This window comes from Alligator sinensis, unplaced genomic scaffold, assembly GCF_000455745.1.
Source record: "Alligator sinensis unplaced genomic scaffold, ASM45574v1 scaffold2_1, whole genome shotgun sequence".
NCBI classification, from domain to species: Eukaryota; Metazoa; Chordata; order Crocodylia; family Alligatoridae; genus Alligator; species Alligator sinensis.
In genome coordinates, this window is record NW_005842712.1 from 81,770 (window position 1) to 94,547 (window position 12,778).

The 12,778-nt window shown below is 45.1% G+C and overlaps 1 pseudogene; it reads right to left on the bottom strand.

Annotated features, from left to right (window-relative positions):
• LOC106722806 overlaps positions 1 to 12,778 on the bottom strand; it is a 29,385-nt pseudogene extending 16,607 nt beyond the window's left edge.

Consider the following 12,778-nt stretch of genomic DNA (forward strand, 5'->3'; position numbering starts at 1 on the left):
AGAGCTGGCACACAGGGTTGTGTGTTCTTTTTAACACAGAGAAGCTATATAGTAGGAAAACACACATTCAGCATAACTGGAAAGGTTACAAAAACCTAGTCGTCACTGAGAAAGTAACACACAACTGAGACAGACACTAGGTATCAACCCTTGGTCAAAAACCTACTACATTTAAAGAGATTGCACTGGCCAGATCAGCCAAAATTAGCAAAATAGAGAAAATTTATGCTGAGCATTGTGAACAAATTACTCAGAATATATTCCAGGAAGCTGAACAAACACAACAACCCTCAGATATTGCTAGAAGTCTCTCTTTATTACACTTCCAATGAATTCACAGGAGCCATTCAAAAGGATTATTTTATCAAGGCATAGGGCCACAGCAATATACCTAGGTGGTCCATATGTGAAAGCATTAACACTTTGCTGCTAAACAGTAACATAAAGCACTAATTAATGAAGTCACAATGTTTGCTTTCATTACAACTGCTGCCATATCTACCACACAGACAGTGTTTTTATTGTTGAACACAATTTTTTCTGCTATGTTACCCCTTCAGGTTTGGCATATGTGCTTTTGAGAGGGGAAAAATCATACTGCCAAAGAACATTTCAAATCCTGCCATAGGAGTCCTGTAATACTGGTCTAGATTCTGCTTGCCAGGAAGTAGAGTGTGGTGGCTTGGAGCAGGGAACCAGCCAACTACTTCCTTCTTCAGAAAGGATTCAAACCCTGTAGAAGCTGGAAAGATGGTTTTGCTCCTATAACCACTACCATCTCCTCAGCCAGCATGTTAGATAGAGATGCCCACTGCAGGGGATACGGAAAGGAAAGTAGTCAAAAGAATCTCTGCCTCTCCTCTTTGATAGAGTCTTTTCTGCTTTACCCAATCCCTCCAGCTTCTCTGGAAGAGTGCTTGATTAGATAGTTCTATACTTTTGGGTGCCAAAAGTATGATGATTTTTGGGATAGGTCTCCTGACTTTCCTAAGCTAATAATGATCGATACTGCTGAGTGTAGAATGAGGATGGATCACTTGAGATGCATCCCGTTCATACACTCTCCCTTTGAAGCATCTATGGTTTGTCACCATCAGAGACAGGTTACTGGGCTAGATGAACATTTGGTCTTATATATATGGCACTCCTGTTCTTATGATCCTTCCACGCGAGTGAATGACCAGAGTGTGAGACATCAGACCAATAGTGACAAGCTCCTGCACACTTCTTCTGCCTTTCCCTCATTTGTAGCATCCTAATATCTTCAAGCTACAGGATACACCTTTACAGAAGGAGACATCAGTTTTAGATTATTTCCTGCTCATGCATCCTTCAATCTGGTGGTTCACAGTTCAGGAGAACGGAAATGGTCAAAGGTAAATTTTACTTCCTTCCCAGCTCCAGAAGGATTCTCAAAGTCTCACAGGCAAGATAAGGCTCATAGGGGACATGCCAGGAACAACAGCCTCCCCACTGTGGATGGTGAACACATGCAATACCAACTAGAAAAGCTATACATTTATAAATCAGCGGGACTGGATGGACTCCATCCAAGAGTGCTGATGGAGCTGGCTGAGGCCATCACAGAACCCCTGGCAAAGTTCTTTCAGAATTCATGACGCACAGGGAAGGGAAATACCTGAGGATTGGAAGAGGGCCAACATTGTGCCTATCTTCAAGAAGGGGAAGAGGGAGGCCTTGGGTAACTATAGGCCAATCAGCCTAACCTCTATCTCAGGGAAAATCCTGGAAAAGCTCATTAAAGAATCTATGTACGATACACTCATGGAAGGTAAGATTCTGAACGACAGCCAGCATCGCTTTGTCATGGGTAGGTCTTGTCTTACCAATCTCATCTCCTTCCACAACCAGGTCTCTCACCACCTAGACATGGGAGACAAGGTAGACGTTATATATCTAGACTTCCTAAAGGCTTTTGATCTAGTATCCCAAGATATCCTTGTAGGAAAACTGGAAGATTGTGGGCTTAGCTGCTCAATGGTTCAGTGGGTGGGAAACTGGCTACAGAATAGGATCCAGAGAGTTCTCATGAATGGATCTGTGTCATCTTGGTGTAAAGTGGCTAGTGGTGTCCCTCAGGGGTCCATGCTTGGACCAGTGCTTTTCAACATTTTTACCAATGACTTGGATGGAGGAGTGAAAAGCTCGCTGGTCAAGTTTGCGGATGACACCAAGTTATGGGGCAGTATGGTCACCTCAGAAGATAGGTTGCATATACAGGCAGACCTGGTGTCACGGCACAGGGTCCTGCAGGAGGGCCGTGATCTCCTCAAGGTCCCCTTCCCGTGCCAAGTTGGCCCAAGGGCACCCTCAAATTCTCACCCGCCACATCTTTGATGACAATATATTTGGGAGGCTGCCTTTTACGCCCTCTTGGTCACGTCTTGATGAACACTCAGACCCCGTGGTTTCCTGGACCTCTCGTGGGTCCCGTTCTGCAATGGGTGCTGCAGAGGCACCCTAGTCTTATGGGCTATGCGTGGCTCCAACCACCCCTTTACCACGCCCCAAGCCTTGCAGATGGAATAGACATTGTTCTGTCCGGGCCCTGTTATAGTTTGCCCCCCTTGTCCTCTCTGGGCCCTGTGTGGCCCCGTCTTGCTCTGCCCCCTTCTCTGGGGCTTCCCAATAACGTGGCCCCCCTTCTCTGGGGCTCTCCACATCCACAATGGGGCTTTTTATCAATGCCCCCTCTCTGGGGCTGGGGTCAGTGCACCCCGACTGCTGCGCCCTCACTGGCGCTGGGGTCTCCACACTACTGTGGGTCCCCTATGAGGCCTCCTCCAACCCCTAATAGCCTCACCCAAACCACCGGTCTTTAAACAGCAACACAAACACAAGCCCCCTCGGCTATAACAGAAATTAAAGCCGCCCGGCTAAAACCACGTTAACTCAAACACCTCAGGGATGCACCATCCTTTGCCCGGCTTGGGCTGTACCTGTGGTCAGGCCTCTCCTCGCAGCTCTGCTCAGGGGGAGCTCCTTCCTCTCTGGCTGCTGGCAGGGAACTGCCTCTGGCCTCAGCCCCTAGGGTTTATAAGGGAGCCAGGCCCTGCCCCTTTCAGTCAGCTGACCGCTGGCAGGTGTGATCGCTTGCTAGTTCCAGTTGCCCTGGCAACCAACAGCTGTGCTCTTTACTCACTGCTAGGGCTTTTTCCCTAGCAGTTTCCCCTCTTTAGGAGCAGGCCACCTCAGTGCTCTGTGACACCTGGACAAGCTCAAGAGTTGGGCAGACCAGAACCAGATGAAATTTAACCTTCCAAGTATAAGGTGCTCCATCTGGGAGCAAACAACCCTCAACATACATCTAAGCTCAGAGGTGACAGCTTGACTTGCACCATGGCCGAAAGGGACCTAGGGGTAATGATTGACCATTGCATGAATATGAGCTGTTAGTGTGAGGCGGTGGTCAGCAGGGAAAATAACATGCTGGCATGCATCAACTGATGTATCTCGTGTAAAACTAAGAAAGTGATACTCCCGCTGTACTGATGAGACTGCAGTCGGAGTACTGCGTCCAGTTCTGGGTGCTGCACTTCAGTAAAAACGAGGAAAAACTTGAGAGGGTCCAGAGAAGAGCCACCTGTATGATCAGGGACTTGCAAGACAAGCCATATGCAGAAAGGCTGAGGGACCTGGGCCTCTTTAGCCTAAAGAAGAGAAGGTTGAGAGGGGACTTGATAGCAGCTTACCGCTGTATCAGGAGTGGATCAGGAGCTCAGTGAACAACAGTTCACTAGGGCACCCCCGGGGAAGACTAGGACCAGTGGATACAAACCCCTGGAAGGCCACTTCAGGCTCAATAACAGGAAAAACTTCTTCACAGTCAGGGTGTCCAGAGTGTGGAATAAACTCCCTCCAGAGGTGGTGAAGTCACCTACCCTGGAGGTTTTCAAGAGGAGACTGGACAGTCATCTCACTGGGGTCACCTAACCCCAGTTGTCTTCCTGCCTGGAGTAGGGGGGCTGGACCTGATGATCTGCAAGGTCCCTTCCAGCCCCTAACCATCTATGAATCTAAATCACTGTGCAGCAAACTCTCACTGTAGAGCAACCTCCCAACCGTGGGAAAGAAAACAAACAAAACAGACAGCACAGACTAACTCACTAATTAAGGAGGAAGCCTGTTTTGGCACTGCTCTCAACTCACTATGCTTCCCAATTTGTATATGCATCCTGAAAGAACTTAAATATATCAGTCCAATCTAATACCACAGTCTAGCTTCACATTTTACATCAGGAAAACCTCGGGAAAGAAGGGGAAGGAACGTACAAAAACTATACATAACATATCAGTTTTAGATCAAGAATTCTCAGCAGGCTGTGTTCCCAGGTAACAAAGCCCTCAGCTATCTACAAGGAATGAATGCAGATCACATGGCTATTTCCTCCCACAACTAAGGTACATAAGAGATCTAAAAGTTTTACTGCTTGCTGCTTATATTAGAAATTCACGTCATGACTACACAGCAGGAGCAGGCAGTTATCTCAGCTAGAGGGCTGCAAAGGTATCCCCACCCCTGGTCATCATCTTGAGACCAGAAGTCCCACCCCAGCACCTGACCTTTGCCACTAGAAGTCCCTCCCCTGGCCCCAGAAGTACTCCTTTTGGGATGGAGGTTGCCATCTTGAAACTGGAAAAAACAAACAAACCATGTACCAAAAAAAATAAATAAACCAAAACCCAGACATTGACAATAACTTATTTTAAGTTTATTTAAATATATATATTTGTCCTGATTTGTGTGCATCTGCATAGTGTATCTAGAGGCAACTGCATAACAGCTCAAGATACAGTCTTACCCTTGTATATCATGTGCGGGGAGCAAAGGTGTGTATGTAGGGTAGGGGCAGGAAAAATGTGGCCCGCAGCCCGCCAGGCCATTCTATCTGGCCTGCGGGGCCCCTAAAAAATTTAGAAAATTAATATTTATCTGCCCCTGGCTGGCTGTCATGCACCCCTCGATGGCTTGCCAAAACTCAGTAAGCAGCCCTCCGCCTGAAATAATTGCCCGCCCCTGATGTAGGGTGTGTGTGGGAGGGTGTGGGTGTGTTTGGGGGTATGGTGGGGGGCGGGGTGTGTAGGAGGGTATGGGTGCATGTATGTGTGTGGGGGGGGTTACAGAGTCCCTGGAGTGTGCAAGTTCCTGGATCTGCGTGTGGTAGCAGTGTGCAGGGCCAACCCCACCCAGCCTGTAACATGCAGCTCGTACACTGCTGCAGCGTGCTGGGCCAGCCAAGCCTGGCCCCATAGCATGCAGAACCCATGCTCCTGCCCTCTTTCCCCCAACAGGAATCCCCATCCCCAGCCCAGTGGGGCTGTACCTGCATTCCCAGGCTTGAGGCAGGGAGGCTGGGAACAGCCACGGGGCAGCCAGGCAAAAGCCTCTGCCAGGCAGGGACTTCTTGTGTCTGGCACCCCCTGGCTCCAGGTTGGGGCAGGTCAGGCCAGGCTGGGTTGGGGGGTGCCTGGCTTGCAGAGGGGCAGCCCAGCGCCAGAGCTTAGAGGGGGCCCGCAGGCTGGATGGAATCGCCTGGGGGGCGAATCTGGCTGCTGGCCATATTTTGCACGCCCCTGCTATATAGTGACTGTGAGGTCATAAGAGACTGAGGGAATGGCAGAAAGGAGAATTTATTCTTACTGACAGCTTACTAATCACATTGGCTGCTTGCAGACATTTAAAAAAAATTGCGCTTTACCAGAAGAAACAGCATGTTACAGAGGTGGCGGAGCTCAGTCAAAGTATAGATCAGGGACTTCAGCAGGGTATTTGGCTCTTTTATCCAATAGCTGATTCAGCTATTAGATAGAAGTGCCAAAAAAAAGCTCCACTAAAGTGCCCAATCTATACAGACGTTACATGAACTAGATCCAACTAAGGCACTGCCTTTTCTGGGCATGTGCTAGACTCAGCATGGGGGTGCACCGAGTTTAAAGAAAAGCACCAGTACTTTTTTGTTTTGTTTTGTTTTTTAATGTCTGCTTGCACCCACCATATATTATTTATAGGAGGCCAAAAAATTCAGTATGCTAACCCATTAGATGAAGGTGAAGAACCTACCTTAAACCAGGAAAATCCAGACTTTAAATTCTTAAAGAAAAGCAAAAAGCCTTGAAATAGTCCAGGTTCTTTGTGCAGCAGGTCAACCCCTCTCCCCGCCTCCTTTAAATAAGTCTTACAGTCATTTTGCAGATACAGCACCAAGGCCTACATTCCTATGCCATTTTGTTTTCTAATTAGTGGTACCGTGCTGCTGTACTCTGCATCCTATGCTTCTCAAAAGCTTCCTCTAGAGATCTTCAGTACTGATATTTTAACTATTTCTTTCAGTCATTTCATCCAATTGCCCAACTACATACAATGCCTAATCCAGAGTTTGATACAGACAGTGCATACATTTTGGCCGCTGTACAGTGCATGCTCAGTTTCTTCCCCATATAGTAACTGGAAATTGCAATAAGCTACCCATTTTCTGTTCTCTACCCTCCTCCTCCAGACCCGGTTATTGAAGGTTGACCAAGTGAAGTGATGTGCTCTTATGAATTTCATTAACAGCAGAGTCAAAGTTATTAACTTACCAATAATAGTGAACTTGCTGTCAGTATAAATAACCAGTTTCATGATGTTTTGACTCTCTGCTTGCTCAACTGCTTTGCAGGCTGCCTAAGGAAAATCCTTCAGTGCAATCCTAATTCAGAATAACAATGTGAACATTAAGTACATAGAAGGAGGACAACTACAGTGTCTTCAGCGTTGAAACAGGTATGTATAGATTGCCACACTAGTATCAGTGGCCTACCCCCATTTTCCCTGGCATTAACAGACTAAGAATACTAAGAGGCCTGTAAAAGAAACATGATAGCAAACAATCATGGAACAACCAGGTGTTATTGCATTGCTTATAGGTTTGTAGCACAACTGATTCCCATATCAGGCAAGAGGAAAAAAAGGTGCAAACTGCCAAATGAAATGTAACTTAGCAACAGGAAAGTTGCTGAGAGCAAAAAAAAAGGCCACCAAACAATCCTCTAACATCTGACCTTCCTCGAGAGAGGCTCTGATAGGTACCAATCAAATCAGAAGCTTCCACTGCGCAGTGGGTGTCTGTTCATCTCCCTAACCAGCATGCAAGTAACTTGAGCAAGACTTTCTCCTTTTAACTCTACCCTCCAAGCATATTATTTATTGCAAATATAGCAATAAACCCATGGCACCTTCCATCCCAATGTGAAACTGGCATAGGCCATTATACTACCAAAGAAAGTTACTACTTAAGTCCTCCCAAGTAAAGATTTCATAGACATTAGGGCTGGAAGGGACCTCGGAAGATCATCGAGTCCAGCCCCCCTGCCCAAAGGGCAGGAAGTCAGCTGGGGTCATAGGATCCCAGCAAGATAAGCATCCAGTTTTCTCTTGAAGGTGTTCCATGTGGGTGCTTGAACCACCTCTGATGGCAGGCTGTTCCAGACCTTGGGGGCTCAGACAATAAAGAAATTCTTCCTTATGTCCAGCCTGAAACGATCTTGCAGTAGTTTATAACCATTCGACCTCGTCATCCCTTGGGGCGCTCTGGTGAACAAACATTCCCCCAGATACTGGTGAACACCCCTAATAAACTTATAGGTGGCCATCAGATCACCCCTGAGCTGCGCTTTTCCAGGCTAAAGAGCCCCATAGTGCTCAGCCTGTCATCATAAGGTCTGTTTTCCTGACCTCTGATCATGCGCGTGGCTCTTCTCTGGACTCTCTCAAGCTTCTCCACATCCTTTTTGAATTGCAGGGCTCAAAACTGGATGCAGTACTCCAGCTGCAGCCTCACCAAGGCCGAGTACAAGGGGAGAATGACGTCCTGGGATTTGCTTGAGAAGCATCTATGGATGCAAGGCAGCGTTTTGGTCGCTTTACTAGCCACAGCATCACACTGCAGGCTCGTGTTCATCTTGTGGTCAATGATGACCCCCAAGTCTCTTTCTTCCATAGTGCTAGCCAGTATAGCACTACTGAGACTATAAAGATGTTGCAGGTTTTTCCTCCAAAGGTGGAGAACCTTGCATTTTTCAGTGTTAAACCATCAGGTTCTCATCTACCCATTTGCTGAGCCTGTCCAGGTCAGCCTTGGATCACCCTCCTGTCTTCAAGTGTAGATGTTTTGCCCCAAAGTTTGGTATCATTGGCGATCTTGGCCAGTCCACTTCTGACTCCAATGTCCACATCAATAATGAAGATGTTGAACAATATGGGTCCAAGGGCAGAGCCTTGGGGGACCCCACTGGTCACACGGCACCGTGACGATTGACTTCCGTCAATTACCACCCTCTGGGTCCGACCACAGAGCCAATTTCCCAGCCAGCAGATCGTGGTGGACCCAAGGCCACAATTGGCCAGTTTCATCAAGAGGTGATCATGGGATACCAGATTGAAGGCTTTTGTGATGTCAAGATATTTGACATCAATCTCTTCTCCCTTGTCCAGGTGATAGGTCACCTGGTCATAAAAGGAGATGAGATTGGTCAAGCAAGACCTACCCGCAACAAACCCGTGCTGGCTATCCCTCAGGATGTTGGCGTCAGCCAGTCCATTAAGGATGGCCTCTTTAATAAACTTTTCTAAGACCTTCCCCAGGATAGAAGTCAGGCTGATGGGCCTATAGTTTGCCGGATCCACTTTCCTCCTTTTCTTGAAGATAGGCACCACATTGGCCTTCTTCCAGTCTTCAGGCACTTCACCAGAGCACCAGAAGTTCTCAAAGATCCGTGAAAGAGGCTGGGTTATGATGCTTGCCAGCTCCTTGAGTACTGTGGGGTGTAGATTGTCAGGGCCGGCTGACTTTAAGGTATCCAGCCTCTCAAGGTGTTCCTTCACGAGGTCATCATTGATGGAGAGCAGGGGATCTCCCTCACCTGGACCTCCCTGTCCTGTAGTGGGCATGGGCATCCCCTGGGACTGATGAAAGACCAATGCAAAGTACCCATTTAATAGGTTGGCTTTTTCCTGGGCGTCAGTTGTCAGCTTCTGAAGCATGAAACTAAACATATCCTACCTATTTTTCTTTAGTGAGCATGCTGATAAACCTGTATCTAATGCTTTTTTGAATCCTAAACACTTGGCTTGATATATTCTTCTCCCCAAGGTAAACTGTGCCCTATGCTCAAAAAGCTTCACTTCAGTTTTGAGCGTTGCCTTTCACATCCCTTACTGTCTCCCACAAACTCCAAAGAGTCCCAAGTTTCCACTACATGTAAATCTTGCCATCACTGCTCTGAATTCTCTTCTACTTCTGAATATTGTTCTTGAAATAGAACTAAGTTCTGTAAATCTCAACAGTGGTCTAGTCTATGTGAGTGCCAAACTACAGCAACTGTCTCTGGCAACTCCTATGCAAACACTATTAACAGCAATGGCAGCTTTTTTCTTGAACTATATCAGCACTAAACTCACCATATGCTAGAGAAGTGATGCCGAACTCACCTAGCCCTGCAGGCTGGGTAAGTGACACAGGGTCAGTTCACAGGCTCAATATGGTGTGTGGAGCCATTTAGCCTAATGAGGGGCTAAATGGGCTCAGAAATTTGCCAGCAACCTTAATTCCTGTGGCTCTGGGAGCTGTGGCTATTAACTCTGCCATCAATTCCCCATCACCAAAATCACCAAATTTCCAGACCAGGAAGGAACCCCACAAGTCAGATAGCACTACTACACAGGCTGGACCTGGCCCATGGGCAATATCTCGGTCACCCCTGGGCTAGAAGATCTCAGAGGTAAAAGCAAAGCTCTATTTCTACACTGTGGACTTCAATAGTCAACAAAGTTGAGCAGTGCCAGAACCTTTAGTTATTTTCCACAATGATAACAGTTTTAGAAAAGTCTACAATGTACATATATTTCAGCTCTTTGGTTAGTCTGTCATCCAGACAGCCTTTCACTAGTGTTTCTGTTTGAAAGCAATATGAAATAGATTAATGCATGCAATACAGAAATGCATGTATAGATATTGCTTTCTTGACAGAAGTGAGACAAAATACCTTTAGTTTAGTTTCCATCTACTTAAAATCCTTACTTTTATGAAGTGGAAGAGCTGCAACTTGATATTTGGGCATGTTTGGTCCTGTTACCAATAGGGAAGCACAATTTACACTGAAAGCAACAATAGCTTTAACACACTTTTTCTCACCTGTGAAAACACTTGCAGAAAAGCCTGAATACAATTTCCCTTAAGATATGGCCTTGCATTTGTCCAGGTTGAGTCTTGTTATAATTTTGTTCAAATTCCTAGCTTATTTCGTTATTTCTACTCTCCCCAGAAGAGATTTAATCTTTCAGTCATACATCTGATTTGTCTCCTTTTGGCTCGCTACTTATTTGGCTTTGGTGAGATAATCTGACTGAGCATTCCCTTAGCAAGCAGGCCTGAATGTATTAGAAGTCACGCACAAGACCAGCATTAGGAAATAATTTGTTTACAGAGATTTAAGTCACATCTCAAAACACTAATGAGGACTGGTTTGGCCCCCAGTAGACACCTATTCCAGCACATGCCTTTTTACGTCCATTACTTGAGCAGCAGCCATCTGTATAAACAACTGCAAAGTCACCTGCAAGAGTGTTGTCAAGACCGAGAGTTGAAAAGAGTGTTGTCAAGCCTGAGAGTTGAAATGCTTAAAAAGACAAACAAACCAGTAAGTCTTCAAATAGAAAAACTACCCTTCAATTTGCCAACGTTTTTGTAACTTTCTCAAGTACTGCTTCTACCTGTAGCATGAATACATCCTGATTCACTGGTAATGCAAAACATCAACATTATAACCTCAGCTTCTCCTAACAGCCTCAATTACCATCTAGCCTCCCAAATCATTTTCTGTACAAGTGTCTTCTTGAAAGACATTCAGCTACAGTGAGAATTTAAGTATTTATACTGTGCTTACTGCAACTAGTTAAAAATCAAGGCTGTGACCCACTCCTGTAGCAAACAATTTTATGACCAGATCAAACCACCTAACTTTAGCTAGCATTGTGTTTCAAATGCACTTTTAAAGAACAGTTAAGTCCAGTATTTCCATTTGAAAAAATCCTGATTTGTCTTCAATGCAGATATCCAGCCCCACAAAAATAAAAGGAAAGCTTTGCAGTATGCTTGGAAACCTAGCATAACTTACTCTTATGCCATGGAAGAAAGTCTTCCAGAGTCCAGAGCATCTCAAAGACGCTCGAGTACCTCCAGATGCTAATTCTGGTAGCCACTTGCACAAAACAAATTCTGAATACGTTACACAGTTTGACAAGTAGAGTTCCAAGTTTTCCAAATCACGCAGATTTCTCCTACCTCTAACAGCCTGAAGTTGTTACTGCTAGTTTCTTTTTTTTATCTTCCCTCTTCTTTAATCTTTGAGATAGGATTCTGATATCCAATACTTCTCCAAACTGGGCATTTGCACAGACACTTTGTTTCTACAGCTTTTAGCTTACTAGCTCTCACCTTTTAATGTCAGTAAATTAATTACTGTGAACCAAACAGCAAATTAGTTCATATTCCCACCAGCATAGAACTGGGACGTGGAAGATACAGCACAACAGAAAATGAGGCAGTTGCTACAGTTCTGAAAACCGCAACAATTGATAACAATGCTGTCCTATATCCAGCCTTGTGGGGTCACATAAGTATAACGCCCTGACATTAATTCAAACCTCAACTTCTGAATTAGTACTGAAGACTATTTAGTGGGGGATGCACCAACCACTAAGCCATTTTCAATAGTGGCATTTCAATAGTGATTCAGAGAGATGCCGCACTGAAAGCCATTTTCATCAAGATTTTATTTCTCTGCTACGTATGCACCTGGATACTGTCAGTGGTCACAAACTGCCTTCCCTTTTCTATTTTTTTTAAAGCCACTATTGGCACCTCCCTACTAATGACTTTCTAAACAATTCCAGGAGAAGGCAGGCTTCTTTTTATAACCATATCACAATGTAACTCATTTCCAAATTGACAAATCTCAGTGAGAGCCTTAGAATCTAGTAAAGTTAAAAGGTACTGCAAACTAAAATCTTCATCCAACAGATGACTGAGCATGGTTCTAATAAAGAGGCTTACCCATATAAAAAGATGCATTTTTTCTTTCAGAAGAGGCCAAGTATGTTTCATTGCACTTTGCAAGCTTTGCCTTCTGCTCTTCCTCAGAAGGCAGCTCACGTTGTCTTTAGCATGTGCTGCAACTGTGACTTTTTGTTTCTAGGTCATTTGCAGAACTATCATTTTCCCATCCCACATGTGAAGAGTCACTTGCACCTTAGGAAGAAACAAGTTGTAAACTTAAAATTTTATATTTCTACAAACACAAACACCCATATACAGTACTAGTTTTTTACTTTATTAGGTAAAACATTATACCAAGTAGTAATGTGTTACATTTGACAGTCTCCCTTGGATCTCCAGCTCTCTTTCAAAGAAGAGAGCAAAACAAATAAGGCATAATTAATAAGTTAGGTTACGACAGTAGAAACCCACCCCTCAAGGGTCCTACAATCCCTTTCCACATGCTGTACACATGTAATATTGTTTAGGTTTTGTGCAAAGCTTTTCCTGTTAGAAGTTTATGTCTCTGGCATATTTGAACTGCCTAGTTGTGCCAGAAATTACACAGCCATGGTCACCCACATCTTAGCAACAGCATAACAAAGTTACTTTTCAATTAAAGTTAATTAAATCCTTAAAGCTAGTTAGATCGTATGTATACCATGCAAACAACTCGGGGCCAT